The sequence below is a fragment of the Heteronotia binoei genome, chromosome 9 (genome assembly GCF_032191835.1).
Source record: "Heteronotia binoei isolate CCM8104 ecotype False Entrance Well chromosome 9, APGP_CSIRO_Hbin_v1, whole genome shotgun sequence".
Taxonomy (NCBI): domain Eukaryota; kingdom Metazoa; phylum Chordata; class Lepidosauria; order Squamata; family Gekkonidae; genus Heteronotia; species Heteronotia binoei.
Genome location: NC_083231.1, coordinates 1309784 through 1325313, shown reverse-complemented (window position 1 = coordinate 1325313; position 15530 = coordinate 1309784).

Below are 15530 nucleotides of genomic sequence, written 5' to 3'. Positions count from 1 at the left end.
TGTAGTGGTTAAGTACATGGACTCTTATCTGGGAGAACCGGGTTTGATTCCCCACTCCTCCACCTGCACCTGCTGGAATGGCCTTGAGTTAGCCATAGCTCTGGCAGAGGTTGTCCTTGAAAGGGCAGCTGCTGTGAGAGCCCTCTTAGCTCCACCCACCTCACAGGGTGTCTGTTGTGGGGGGAGAAGATATAGGAGATTGTAAGCCGCTCTGAGTCTCTGATTCAGAGAGAAGGGCAGGGTATAAATCTGCAGTCGTCTTCTTCTTCTTCTTCTTCTTCTTCTTCTTCTTCTTCTTCTTCTTCTTCTTCTTCTTCTTCTTCTTCTTCTTCTTCTTCTTCGTCTCAAACCCAGAAGCTCCAACTAGTGCAGAATGTGGCAGCCAGGTTGCTATTGGGTCTTCCCTTATGGGAGCACATTCAACCTGGGCTGAAAGCACGGCACTGGTTGCCTATTGCATACCGGCTTTGTTTCAAGGTGCTGGTCCTTACCTTTAAGGCCCTATATGGCCAGGGACCTGCATACCTTAGGGACCGCCTTTCCCCATATGTTCCCCAGAGAGCACTTCGGTCTGGATCACAAAATCTGCTTTCAATTCCCAGCCCTAAGGAGGCCAGGCTCGTGACAACTAGAGCCAGGGCCTTCTCTGTAGTGGCCCCCCGCTGGTGGAACGAGTTGCCTGAAGAAGTTAGGGTCCTGCAAGAGCTCATACAGTTCCGCAGGGCCTGTAAAGCGGCACTCTTTTCCCAGGCATTTGCAAACTACATTGTCGGCCACTACAGTCCTCAGGGAACGTCTTGCAGGCCGCCCTGCAGCAGCAGCAGAAGGGAACGCCTCGGATCTGTGAGCAGAGGACATAACTTTGAATTAAGACCACAGCATCAAAATGTTAACTTTTATGTTTTGAATGGTTTTATGGTTTTTATGTCTTTTATATGTTTTATACCCATGCATACGCATGAGCACGTAAGCCACCCTGAGCCCTCACCTCGGCAGGGAGGGCCGGATATAAATGGAATTAATTAATTAAATAAATAAACAACGAGCTCATTTCATTCTCATTTTAGTGGGCATTTCATGTTTATTTTAGATATGGATTTTCCAGAGTCTTGGGGGGCTGGAAGCATAAAGAAAAATTATACTTTATATAAGTTTCATGCCAAATATGACAACAATACAAGTCCCAGCTAGAATCGGTCACCTCAAGAATCGATTATTGTAATGCTCTCTACATTGGGCTGCCCTTGACTCAGATTCGGAAGCTGCAGCTGGTGCAGAATGCTGCAGCCAGGCTACTAATGGGGCTTCCTCGTCAGGAGCACATTCAGCTTGTGCTGAGAGCACTGCACTGGCTGCCTGTTGCATACCAAATCCGTTTCAAGGTCCTGGTATTAACCTTCAAAGCCCTATATGGCCTAGGACCTAGCTATCTGTGGGACCGCCTTGCCCCACGTTCCCCAGAGAGCACTGCAATTAAGTTCTCAAAATCTTTTGGCTGTCCCTGGGCTAAAGGAAGCTAGGCTCAACTCCACCAGAGCAAGAGCCTTCTCGGTTGTGACCCCAATACTTTGAAACACCCTTCCAGAAGCCATCAGGGCCCTGCGGGATTTATCGCAGTTCTGCAGGGCCTGCAAGGCTGAACTGTTTCAAATGGCATATAACATCTAATGTGAGAGGGCTGCCACCACATCTGGATCCATAGTGCTTTTATTACTAACTGCCCAGGATCTATGCATATGAGAAAGAAAATATTATACCATCTGCCTGAAGTAGCACCATTATTATTTATCTGATTGTTTTAATATTGTTTTGTTTAGTGTCTATTTTATGCTGTTAGCCGCCTTGGGCCTGTATCGAATGGGCGGGATATAAATATAAGGTAAATAAATAAATAAATAGTACAAAATCTGCCTCTTTGTTTTTGAAGCATTTTCTATTTCCTTCTCTTCAGATCCTTGAACATCTATAGGAATGGACTTGAATCTCTTTGGTGTTAGGAATGGTGGGTATAACTTGCACACACAAGGGAGTATGTATCAAAATGTGGGTGCTGTTTCTTACTTGCTACAAGACAGGAGTTCGAGTGTGCATCCCCAGTCTTAGCCCTACTCTGTAACTCATACAAGAGCCTGTGCATTCAGCCACCAATATTTTTTCTCTCCATGGAAGTTAAATAGGAAGAAGGTGGGTACAAGATAATTATAGCATTCACAATGGAAAGTGAACCTGCTGGATTAACCCTGGCTGTATCCCTAAGTGCAATGATAAGGGAGAGCTTCAGGCTTAATTTCATTTTCTGGCTCCTCCAGCCCGACAGCATTCTAACAACTTTCTCATGTCTGAATAGGACCCGGCTGTATTTGAAGCCGAGCAAGCTATTTATCTCTTTTTGATTGTGAATAGGCAAGGTTCCTAGAGGCAATGATTTTGATTGTCAAGGGTCCTGAGTTATGCGTTAAGGGTAGAGATGCCAATGTAGATCTTAGGAGTTTAACTTTCAGGAGGTAGCAAAAAAGACTTTTTGTTGTAAAGCTCCTTTGGCTTCTTGACTCCAAGCTGTAAGAAATCTTTGTTTCCTTCTCTCCCTGAGTAAAAAAAGGAGATTATCTACTGCCGAGCACCGATTATTTTACCTTTTCATGCACTGTAAACTCTGTTGTCATGCTTGTTGTCTCTTTTTATGCAGTCGTAGTTTGTGCTAAATGCTGACCTTTACTTTGTTGCCAGAGTTAAAGTAGACCATTTTACCACATCAAAGGACAGCCCCTGGACTTTTCAACATTTAAAAGCCAGCTGGCATGAATGCTTACCTGTCTACAGTAACATCGAACTGCTTGTCAACTGGAAATTGGCTGGCACCACCCCGCACATAAAACTCTTTTCAGCTTCCCAGCCCCAACGGCCATTTACTTCATTGTGGAGATGGCGGAATCCCAGCCAGCTGTGGGTAAATTGTAATTGCTTGCAATAGAAAGGGCTTTGCTTTGCTTTAGACCATATTTACCGCAGGCAATGGAACATTACTTTCAAGTAGCACTTTCAGGCTGCGTTTTCTTTTTTTCACTGGAAGGTCAACTGAAGTCTGCTTTCTTGTTCTGTCTTGGGGGGGAGGGGAGACCTGTGTGTGACTTGGAATTAGCATTCCTCCCTCCCCACCCCCGACAGATGACAAACAAAACCTCATATCTTGGATTAACAAAATAGAATCTCTCCAGCCCAGTGTTCTTTCCTACTGCATTAAGGCCTTCTTACGCCATCATCAATTATTATGGAGGCTCAACAACAGCTAACCTCATTTGCATGACTGAAGGGGTTGGTTATTTAACAGAATCTGTGGCCCTGGCCATCTTTCTAGCTCTTGCCTCACCCCTTTTAAGGCTCAATGAGTGGAGTTCCTCATTCCATAGAGGAACTAAGAGCAAGCGACCCCAAAATAAGCTTTCTTGCAAATCTGTGTCATCCTGACATGAAGCAAAGAGAATCCCATAGATCAGGTGCTGTGTGTGGGATACAATTCACCTGCAATAAGGAGGGAAGCTGCACCCTTCAGCACAGGCTGGAACTTGGAACTCATCAAGAGGAAGCAGAAGGTCCCTTATCTTGTCAATATGAAAAGAGAACTTCACCACAGGAATATCAAACGCAGTTGTTTTAAAAAATGACACATTCTTGCATTTATCTACCTTCATAATTTAATAATATTTTTTCTCCTTTCAGCACCCAGAACCTCTGAGCTGAAAGGCTGGTTTGGGGTTTGTTTTTGGGAAGGTACAAAACAATTGCTCAGCCAAACCTTTTATTACTTAGTCAGTGGGAGCCAAATTTTAAGTGATATGACTATGTGTTAAAGACATGCTGTTTATCTTCAAGGTTAGTTTGATTCTGCTGTATTTGTCATAGGGTGGCTTTTCCATTAAGAGGAAGTGCTTTGAAGCCAGGGACCAGTGAGAACTCAGCCCTCATCCCCCACTCTCTCGGCTTCTCTCCCCACCACGGGACTAGCCGTATTTCCTCCTTGCTTCATTTCTTCTTTCCCACCTGCCTGCCTTTCTGACCTCCTCCATTTGCCTCCTTCCTTTCCCTCATAACTTTCCCCCTTTACCTGTTTCCTTGCTTCTAGCCTCCATTTTGCTCAGTTTTTCTTTCTTCCCTCCCTCCAGTCTGATATACTTCCACCCCCCCACCCCCCACCCCGTTCATCTTCCTTCTCATCTTTCTTGACTGCCCAAGCCATCTTTCTTCTTCAAATAACCTCAGATTTAAAAGGAAACTCAAGTAGCCATTTTAGGTTACCTAAACAACCACAGGCAACATGCATACAGTTGCCTAGGCAATCCAAAATGGCTGATAAGATTTCATGAAGTAACCATGTGAGATATAGAATTTTCACTTATTTGATTTTAATTAAAGACTCCCCCCCCCCTGCAAACCTGGGTATTCCCCCCAATCTGTAGAAATATCTCCCCTTTATGTACCTGGCCCTATTGTACGGGTTTTTAAATCTGGCACCCTGTCCAGAATTAGAGATACTTATTCTAAGTTTTGTTTATTGAAGCATAAGTTCTCTTTCCATATATTGAAATGCACTAGAACTAATAATTTGTGTGCTTGATTTATATACAGATGATTAGTCAGCTAAAGCATTTTAACTGGTTAACAGCCCTTGTCACTTAGATCTTGACTGTTTCTGTGGCAAATGTTACAGCTGGTATGTTCCATTTGCTTCCAGTTAGGGAAAGTTTTCCTGCTCATAAGCTAACAGAAAAGAATGGTAGGCAGGGTGGGAGGTAAAGCTCCCTTTCTGGAGCCAGGCTCACTTGACAGCAATTACTCTGCTGTCCCTCACCCAGCAAAGATGATATGGCACTGCATAATGTTTTTTTTTTAAGTGATTATACATACTGCCTTTCAAGCATCGGCCCAGTGTGGAGACTTGATATGGCTTTTATCAGGGACTGAAATGCTGCATTACCAAGTAAGCAGTAAATTATGTCCAAAGTAATTAAACAGCACCCAAGCAGAGGATAGGAGTAGAAATTGAATGGGTGGAGGCGGGGTGAGAGAGAAATTCTGCTTATGCATTTTGATTAGGCAGTTGGTTGTAATCTACCAGGAGGAAAAAAAGATACTCAACAGGATACTGCAATTCAAGAAGACAGTTAGGTGGATTCTTGTTAAGGAAGGAGTGACTATAGCACCATTTTGACAATCAGTAGTGCCTGGATTTTGACACACACATTAAGTTGACAATTCCCAATTTTAAAAAGTTATGTATTTCCCTATGTTTGAGATGTATGCTGGTAAATGCTGACAATCCTTGTCATGTGATTCAACAGAATTTTTGAACATTCACAAAACTTGTCAGAATTGTCGGCAGCCACATACTCCCACTTCCATCCATTTGGACATTTAATATGGGATATAACTGCATAACTGGAATGGATTACCCTTTTTGGTTTAGAATACTGAATAAAGTTGGATTCACATTCTGAAGCAAATAAATTTTGTATGGCTATAACTCTCCCACCCTGCCCCTATGTCATTCTCTGTGACACCAGTGGAAACTCTGTAGATGCCATGTAACACCTTTGAATGGGGTGGCTACATACTTCTGAACAACATCCTTGATGAGTTCATCTTGTTTGGAGAGGTTTGGGATTTGATGTCTAACATTACAACCATTGATCTGTCCCAGATGATATGTGGCCAACACAGGCAGCAGGGCACATCTTGATTCTGGGCAGCAGGAAGATTGCATGAGGACTGGGAGAAGGACTTTAAATAGTTTGGGGTTTTTTGCCATGGTCACAATGGTAACTTTAGATGTACAGTTGTATATCCTCTGAAGAGGTGGAGGCCCTATCCAGATGGTCTTGATCTGGAGACTATGGCTGCAGACAGACGATAGGCTGTGTGTAGTCTGGCAACACCTCTATTTAATCCAGCATTATTTGCTCTGGAGAGGTTTGTCCAAACATGCCACCCTTAACCTGCTTTACTGCGTGCTCACTCCATGGTTGACCATTCAGATTATTGCTGTGCGGTAACCACAGAGCAGGTGGGCAGCACTTTTTTTTTTGTTTGTCTTTCTCTCATGCGCTCAAAGCATGTAGCTGAAGCACTGGCTCCTTTTTGACAGCTCTGCAGTCCTTCTGCTACTGTGCCTCATTTTTTTCTTGGCTCTGAGGGATTGGAGTAGCTCCCCTAATCCCTCAGAGCTGAGAAAAAGTGATGTTTCCCTTCCTCCAATGTCCTCTGAGCTCCCCAATCCCCCAGAGCTTAAAGAGCAGAGTTTCCCTTCCCCAGCGTCCTCCGAGGGCACTGGGGAAGGGGAGGGTCGAGTGATCTGGCCTTGCTTGGACTTCTGACACTGTGGGAAGATCAAGCGGGGGAGGGGGGACATTTGCACGGAAGGCTTCTCAAGAGGAGCCCTCTGTGCAAACGGCCATCTGGCCCTGCTTAGCCTTCCCACACTGTGGGAAGGTTGAGCTGGGGGGAGGGCATTTGCATGGAGGGCTCCTCAAGAGGAGTCTTCCATGGAAAAGGGGCCCAATTTAGGCCAGCGCTGGGGGCCCTCCCCCATTGGGGGGGGGGGCAGAGCCTGCCTGGGGCAGCAAAAACCCCAGTGCCGTCCCTGCCTGTAAGCCTTTCTTCACCTATCCGTGCAGCTCCTTCCATGTTCTCCACCTGATACAATATGCACAGGTCTGGGGACTTCCAGTAGGGAAGTTAGCAGCAGAAGTGGGGAATGAGTTATACAGCTATTGCAAGCCACTTCTCTTGTTGTTCTTGTGTTGTGTTGATCTTAAAATCATCAAGGGGGAGGAGGGAAGAGGGGAAATTACATCAAGACAGATTCCAAGACAGGATCTAAAATTTAGTTCAATTAGACACAAAAAAATTGCTCAATAGCTTGCAGATTAATTCTTCTCTTTGTGGTTAAAAACAAAAAATCCATAAGGTGAACTTGAAACTCAGCACCATAGTTCACAGTATGGTATTCAGTCACAAAGACTGCAAAATGTGAGTAAATCATTGTTTTGCTTCAGCTACCATTGGCTAGTAAGCAGAGATAAGCATTACTCAAGGAAATCTCTGCAAGCCACTTGAGTGTCACAGGACATATTTCCTGTTCTGGCTTCTGCTACTGCTACAAATGTAATCACCTTGCTGGACCAGACATTGAGGTCTACTTGATTGTGCTCCAGAGAATAAAATCTTATTAAAATTCTACAACAAAGCAGCAGACTATATCATAGTGCTGGATTTTGTAAAAGCTGCCCTCCTAGTCACATTCAACATCTGCTGCTCCTTTTAAAACTTATTAATAGTCTTTTCACCACACAGTGCCAAACTAACTGTATTTGCACAACAAGGTGCCAAACTGATGTATATGAAAGCACACTGGTGAAAACAATGAGCACAGGCCAGCAGAAACAACAGCAGTGTGCATGTTATTTGTTTCTGTCTGTTCCTTTTGCTAACCAGACTTCTAGAAGTCCACATTGAGTGGACATCTGAATATAGAAAACAGTTCAAAACAAAAAAAAAACCCCAAACCCACAGCCTTCTCAAGAACATAGCTATCTTCATTCTGAAGTATCCGATTGCATAGTGAAGATTTGGGGAGTGTGTAGAATTTTGATTTGGCTCATTTTGTTCACTGATAATTTGGGGGTTTTTTTTAGTATAGCTATTACATCTATTTTGATCCACTATTTTATTCTATATAACCAGCTTCCCTGCCATATTGCTGTTTAAGGGCTCCACCTACTATCTCTGTCTCCCACTACCCAGCAACTGGTTACCATGGGGATGGTTTTGTTGGGCTTTTGATGCAATTTCAATTCCTGTTGTCATGAGTTAATGAAGTGCCTGCTGATGTTTAGCCAGTGAGTTGGTAGAGCCAATGAGAGTGTTTGCACGTATTTCCCTCCTAAGGTTAGGTGTCAATATGCATAGTGACCATTGAGGAAGAGCCATAATTGGCTAATTCATATATTGGAGTGGTGGTTTAGGGGAGAACATTTGGTCAGTTTTACAGCCCTCGTTCCAAACCCTTAGATCTCCATGCAGCTGATGTTAAGACTCAAGAGAGTCAAGATGTAGTTAAGAAGCTAGATAAGATATTGAATCCTTTCTTTGTTTTCTAGAAATCCCAGTCATCCCTTTCCCCATTAGTAAAGTAAACTGCTTTTATTCTTAAGCTAAACCGTGTGCCTGGCTGTTATTTTGTGGTTCTCTCCACATTATTTGGCACAGAGAACAATTGTCATCATTTAAAATAATAATAATAATAAACTAAAAAGTCCACATACATACTCTCAGCATAGCAACAGATTGAGTAAGTCCACATACATACTCTCAGCATAGCAACAGATTGAGTAAAGAAAGGCACAAACATGCAGTTCCCTGTCCCTCTCCTGATACAAACCCTAGCTGGTGTTATTCTATGGCAGGTTCTTTTACCTTAGGGGTTACAGCAATCTAAAGATTTCTCATTACTTTGAAATCTTTGTCCAAGAGGTCATATCTTTGTCTCCTTCACGTGGCAATGGAAGCCATCAAGAAGGAGTTTGAATGTGATAGCTCCTCCTTCCACATGGAATCAGCCAAAACTGACTCTTCTCCATCAGTGCCAAGGGATTTTCTCTCTTCTGAGTTCCCACCCTCTTTTAAGTCATAACATCCCACTCCTCTGAAAACTCCAGGAAGATGACATCTAGCCTGTTGCACCCCCACCTTGGTCTCTGTGTCCTTTCTATGTACAAGATTCCTGCCAAGGTGTGAATCATTTGCTTGATGGCTGGTACTTGCTAGAGCTATTGGCAAGATGGATGATGCTTGGAAGCAGTTGACTTCCCCCTTCCTGCCTGTCCCCTGCTAACCAAGAAAACTTTTAAACTGTGAGGTCTTGCACAGACTGGGACTTGAAACAAAATGCATATCGCCACAGGAAGTAACAATGCTTGGGATTCACAAAGCAACAAGATGCCATGCTCCTCACTTAGGTCATGATGCTTCATGCTGGCAAGACTTCCATTAGTTACTTCTCTGAATTTAGGTTTCTCAGAGTCTTCTTGTCCCTGGAATATTTCACAACGGTGGTGTCATGTACTATATTGATTTTCTTATGGGTATTGTCATTACTTATTATGTCAATTATTTTGTCACGAGTGCATATATATGTAGGTATATCCATGAATATTGGTCATTATCTCATTATACTTATATCCATAGCCTTTTAGTTTTGTAAGTAATTTAGATATAATGGTTTGTATTGTATATTCATTCTGAAGGGAAAGAGAACCAGCTGCTGGGAGACAGCCTTGCTTAATCTCGTCTCCATGGAGATTAAGACTTATACCAACAAGAGACGTCTGGCCAGTTGGAATGTGGCCTTGACAGAGAGTGCTACTGAGGCCTGGGAATATAGTTCAAAGATTTAATGGAAAAGATGTAAAACCTTTGACTGGTAGACTATATGTGAATTGTAACTTTTGATTTTCATAGCCTTGCGAATACATGCTAATAGTGTTTGCTAGCTGATCTTTCAATAAAAGATTCTTCTGCATACACTCAAGAAGTCTTGTGATAGCATCTGGGCCAGAATTTACCCTTCTAATTTATTCTACCTTCCAGGCCTCTCACCTGTTCTGCAAGTGAACATGTGAAGCTGTTCACATGTAACTGTGATGGTGTAGGCTACTGCTTTTGAGAAACTGTGGTGCACTCCTTTACTGAAAATAATGCAGAGAGAAACATCATCAAAACCCAGAAGCACCTTGTCTACAGTCCCTTCATAAATTAAGTCGGGAGGATGGTGGGAAAACTGTACAAGGCATTCTCCTTCCAAACTGAACATGAATCTAAAAGTTTCCCTTCGAGAACATAGAAGACTAGCCGTTGTCCAGTTCTCCACTGGTGGGGGACAGAAGGGTGGGAGCCCTTTCTACCTTTCAGATGGCCTGTGCTCTGCCCAATCCTGGCCCAAGCCATCATAATGGCTATAAATAATGCAGCTTCTCAAGAACAGAGGTGTTCACTTCCTGTCTGGGACTGGAAGGTAGTGCACATTGGTGATGTAGCAGCTGCACCAGCCCCCAGTGTCAGGTTCCCTGACAATGAGTTATATTTTTCATGTATTCACAAATCTATCCAACAGGTGTTGTAGTGTCTGCCTTGGGTGCTTGCTTGTAACCATATTTTTTCAAGCTGTGCAGGCTATCATGGGGAACTGGCTTATCTGGCAGTTATGGCAATTACTTAGAATAGCAAAGGGGGAATGCTTTGCAACTTTGAAGACCCAGAGAATATGTCTTGCATTTACACCAAAGCCTGGGAACTATAGTGGACACTGGGGGGAGCTTAACTTTTGCATGCATTTTTTTGTTTCCTATAATAATCACCAGCAATGGCCCTTCAGCAGAAGGCCATTGTTCTGTGCCTGATTTCCAATAAACTTTGACCATACTTATATGTGCTTGGACACTTTGGATCAGCAACTGGCAAAACCTTGCACCCAGCCAATTTCCTGCTTGCTTCGAAGTATGAGAAAATTTTATATTCCATGTTCCAGGAAAGCTCAGCCAGTGGCAGTCCAGAGATGAGAGCATTTCTAGTAGTGATGCTGCAGTGATGAAAGGCAAAGAAGGTCTGCAAGGTCTTTTTCACTTTTGCATTTTAGGTAATCAGTTAAAAAACAACCACCCTATTTGTTCTGCAGGGCATTTAAGACTATTTCCTGTCTGCAACCCATTTATGGACTGGTGAAGCAACTGAGTGAAACTCCCACCCCTTTTGGACTCTATTCTCCTTAAGTATTTCTCCTTAAATATTTCAGGAGGAGGAGGAGGTCTTTCTGTTATTTCCAAGGAATGAGATATAGGGACCTTGGGGATACAGGATAAATATCTAATCCAAAAATACAGAAAAAAATTCCACTGGTGAGCAATTTTAGTTAAAAGACTGTTATTGTCACTCATTTTTAGTAGTCTCACATTAAGACGCACACACACTCATCATAACTAGATAGGCTTGTGACTAACTTCCTTACGGACCAAGAAGCCATCTATTCAGATGCAAGTTCCCTTGTGCCATAAAAGCTCAAAGGATGGGGGAATACTGGTTTGGAAAGAAAAAAAATGAGATTAAGATTGGAGAATAAAAAGAATGCTGGAGAAAGATCTCCTGATCCTTGGACACCCTCCTGGCATAGAAAATTCCTTGGGGAAGAGGTATGAGCCCTAACTGGAAACCCTTGGGGGATCAACGAAGGAGGGAAAAACAATCCCTTTTTTGTTTATACTGATGAATAACTTAATTTCATCTCATTTGGAACATGACAGAAAGATGAAAACTAAAATGAAAACAGGTTTTGAATTAGGAGCAATTTTTGTTTAATCAGCCAACATTAAAGGAAAACGGAATTAGAACAGTGAGTGAATGACATGTATGATTTGTAGGAAACATCTGAAATCCCATCTCCATAAACAAAATGTCCATCGCTGTTTATTCACTGATGGAGCTGATTGAAGAATCTTGTTGATGACCCCTAAATTATAAGACAAGGACAAGACTCTGTGATGCTGCCTCATCAAATGATTTGACCTTCCCTTTGAATGCAGCACAACCAGCTCTTGAGCAGATAACAATGGCCTTGCCCAAGTGGCGATCATCAATGCATCACCAAGGCTTGGCTTTGAAAACAGGGGTTCCTGCCCACCATTAGGTTCCAGTGCTTGGTGGCTCACAAACAGTGTAGGCCTCCTGAAAATCCTTCATTAGAACAGGAAAAGGCTTGGAACAGCTCTCCAGAGGTATTTGCTTTGTGCATGCTGGTTTTTCCCATAGCAAACATACAAGATGTGGGTAACATACATGTATTCATCTTATTCACCCATATTAATATATGCAGGGCTTTTTTTGTAGCAGGAACTCCTTTGCCTATTAGGCCACACACCCTTAATGTAGCCAATCCTCCTGGAGCTTACAGTAGGCCCTGTACTAAGAGCTTTGTAAACTCTTGGAGGATTGGCTACATCAGGGGTGTGTGGCCTAATAGGCAAAGGAGTTCCTGCTACAAAAAAGCCCTGCATATATGTCATTGGGTATTATATCACTAGAAAAGGATGGCATGACTATAGTGTAATACATGCAACAAACAGATAACACATAGAGAAGTTGTCCATGTCTCTTCATAAGTGAAATAGATTTTCAATTTATAAAGCACCTTCCTGAAACATTCTGTTATGGTATAGCCCCCATATTCCCTCTCCTGACATAGTCTGAAGAATGGTAGCAGCAGCATGGGAGCTTCCCTGGCCTCCTCAGGCAGGCCCTTCAAGCAGACAGGCAGAAATACCTCTCAAGTCTGGAGCTGCCATCACAACATCCCACTTTTCTCCCTTGACTACTTCAATGCTGCCCAGATGGCAAAAGTCCACTCCTTAATCTTCCCCCTACTACCCACCTAGGGTGTCTGTTGTGGGGAGAGGAAGGGAAGGGAAGGAGATTGTAAGCCACTCCGAGACTCCATTGGGCAGTGAAGGGCAGGGTATAAAACCAACTCTTCTTCGTCTTCCTGAGGAAAGACAATTTGAGAAAAATCTGTGATGTACTGTTGTAGATGTATCAGCTACAATGCAGACAAAATTACATAACAAAATTTGCATAACAATCACCTAACAATTTTGACCAATAAGTGACCACAGACCAAATATTGAAACCCAATGCAATTGGACTATCTAGAAACCTTCTAACCAGTGGCTTGCTGAAGAGGAATGGGGCCTGGGGTGGTCAAAAGCTGTCAAAGATGCTCACAGAAATGGGAAAAGATCAGTGACCAAAAACCCCCGAACTTCCAGTATTCCATGGAATTATGCTATCATTGGCTATTGATGCATCATTATTATCATCATTTACATAATTGATAGCAACAATCAAACTGCACTTGCTCTCAGGTGATCTGAAAGCTGCTTTTTCATTAAAGAGATGAAGCGATCTCCAAAATTTGATCCTCTCTTATGTTTCATGCAGAAAGAGAGAGAGAGAATCTCCAATCCTTCCAAATCTCCCTTGTTCTGGTCCTGTCTTCTGTAGAAACAGCAAAACAGCATTTACTGGGTGGTATATCTATTCACAGGTTTGGTCTCTAGGAACAGCTGCTTTGTGTACAATATTTTTATGCATGCTGCCTAAGATGCTGTGAAGGTATGCCTAAAATGTAATGTGTAAATATGGCAAATGTATCATTCAAGTGGACTCCTCAGGAAGTTCTGATTGGCTAGGGTACTTTGTTGAAGGATCACTTTGATGCTATCCCAAGTTGCCCTCCATGTCATGCAAGAAATAGCAGTAGCCCAGGAATGCAAAAAAGTTTCTCATTCATGAAAGGTGTGCTCAGTTTTGGGCACCACATTTTAAGAAGGATATAGATAAGCTGGAATGGGTCCAGAGGAGGGTGATGAAGATGGTGAGGGGTCTGGAGACCAAGTCCTATGAAGAAAGGTTGAAAGAGCTGCGCATATTTAGCCTGGAGAGGAGGCGGCTGAGAGGTGATATGATCATTATTTTCAAATACTTGAAGGGTTGTCATATGTCATAGAGGATGGTGTGGAATTGTTTTCTGTGGCCCCAGAAGGTAGGATCAGAACCAATGGGTTGAAATTAAATCAAAAGAGTTTCTGGCCCAGCATTAGGAAGAACTTCCTGACCATTAGAGCGGTTCGTCAGTGGAACAGGCTTCCTCCTTGGGAGGTGGTGGGCTCTCCTTCCTTGGATGTTTTTAAACAGAGGCTAGATGGCCATCTGACAGCAATGAGGATCCTGTGAATTTAGGGGGAGGTATTTGTGAGTTTCCTGCATTGTGCAGGGGGTTGGACTAGATGACCCTGGAGTTCCCTTCCAATTCTATGATTTTAATATTTAGTGAACTGACTGAATGGAGGACTTCTTCCAACTTTATACCTTAGTTATGTACCAAGGCCTTTTGAAGAGTATACTTAAAATGGTAAAATGTTGACATGACATATGTTCTTGATACCCTGATGCCATCATACAGGTACAGGCTGGCTCAGAAGTAGAGCTGGGCTTGCCAACTCAGTGAGTAAAAATGGCCATGAAGTTAAGAGAGCCATCTTCATTAAATCCCATCTTTTGTGATACTCTCTTGTTGCTCGTTTCCCAGGGACAGCAGAGCAGGGCATGGAAATTCCCAGCAGGAAATGCTGGTCCTGATGTGATCAGACACATCTCTGCTGCCTGCAGTTGAGGTTTCGTTTTGAACCCCAAACATTCCCTCCTTCATGTACCTGAAAGTTATTTCTGTTCAGTGATTAAGGCTGGTATGGGGTGACCTTTAGTCTTCTTTCCCTTGCTTTCCTCTTAAGAGTTAAATGAGAGCCTTCCGTTCCTCTACAGGGTACTTAGAACTAAGGCAGGATGGCGCTAGCAGCAGGTTGGTTTCATTACATTGATCGGATACATGTGCTGTTTTTTATCTCCAGCATTTTCTCAGTAATTCAGCACTTTAAAGTCTCAGCTGTCTACCGATCTGCAGACAATTGTTTGGTGTAATACTATCCGGAAAAGGCTGATAAAACACAGATGTGGCCAGGGCTCTGAAATCTGTGGTTTGCTAAGTGGCTCCCCCCCCCCCCCTTGATACTTGCCCATGGCAAGTCAGATTCCCTGCTAGGCATGAAGGCAGATTTTTTTATTAAAATGTTGTGAAGAGGAAGTAATTGCTCAAAATTATGGGCAATTAAAGAAGTTAGCTGAAATGTAAAGCAGCGGAATTATATTTTCCTATCTATTTTCTTTATCATATCTATTTCCAGCCTAGCTTCCAGATTTTAGCCAACTTCTGTGTAATGGTTATGCATTTCCAAGAAGTTTGTTTGGTAAAGCTTATGGCTGCCCAATAATTCCAATGAAAGGCTGCTTTAGTTGGGAGTTCTGCTATCTGATTAAGACTCTAATCAAGTCACTCAACTCCAACTGTACAGTTGGACTGCCTGCACACAAAAAATCAGGTACTTATTCACTTATTACATTTATAGTCTGCCTTTCTGACTGAGACTCAAGATGGATTAGAGTGTTAATTAATGCAATCAATAGGATGAGACTTCTAATAAGCAATGTATTAGGACTAGGAGTACAGAAAATTGGGGGCAGCGTAGAGTATTAGACAGGACACAGAATGCAGATACAATGCAGAAAGTGGTATTATATCAGCAAAAATAAGATAGTGATGGCAAGATTGTTTATTTACTACACCAGTTTGGTGTAGTGGTTAAGTGTGTGGACTCTTATCTGAGAGAACCGGGTTTGATTCCCCACTCCTCCACTTGCAACTGCTAGCATGGCCTTGGGTCAGCCATAGCTCTGGCAGAGGTTGTCCTTGAAAGGGCAGCTGCTGTGAGAGCCCTCTCCAGCCCCACCCACCTCACAGGGTGTCTGTTGTGGGGGAGGAAGGTAAAGGAGATTGTGAGCCACTCTGAGACTCTTCGGAGTGGAGGGCGGGATAT